Source organism: Condylura cristata, unplaced genomic scaffold (genome assembly GCF_000260355.1).
Source record: "Condylura cristata isolate star-nosed mole 26May11 unplaced genomic scaffold, ConCri1.0 scaffold00004, whole genome shotgun sequence".
NCBI lineage: Eukaryota > Metazoa > Chordata > Mammalia > Eulipotyphla > Talpidae > Condylura > Condylura cristata.
In genome coordinates this window covers 27,026,664-27,027,301 of record NW_004567105.1, presented here as the reverse complement: position 1 = coordinate 27,027,301, position 638 = coordinate 27,026,664, and positions in this window count along the sequence as shown.

Below are 638 nucleotides of genomic sequence, written 5' to 3'. Positions count from 1 at the left end.
AAAAAAAAAAAAAAAAAAGAAAGAAAGATATGCAAATGATAACCACGTAACATAAAAAAGATTCCCATATTATGTTATCAGGAAGATGCAAACTAGAACTGGAGTGATATATCATTACTCACCTCCTGGAATTCCTTTAAAAATAGAAAAGATTTATGGTATCAATTGTAGGTGAAGATGGGAGCATCTATCATTCATACTTAGCTGGAAGAAATGTAAAATGTAAACTAACTTTGGAAAATAGTTTTGCTGTTTAAGTTAAACATACAGTTATCATATTTTATCATATTATCTAGCATTTCCATGCCTAGGTATTTATGGAGGAGATATATATATATATGTATATATATATATATATATATGTACACTCAGAAATTCATAGCAAACCAATAGCACCAAAGTAGAAAAAGTCCAAATGTCCACCAACAAGTGAATGAATAAGCACCCATGGTACAGATTACTGTGGGATATTGTCTAGTAAAAAGGGAAAGGAACTCCCAATAACATGGGAGAGTCTCAAAAATCTTAGTGAAACAAAGGTGAGTATATAGTGTGCTTCCGTTGCTTGAAATTCCAGAAAATAGAAAACTAACCTGTTCAAGGAGGGATAGAATTGGCTGCAAGGAACTATATAATCA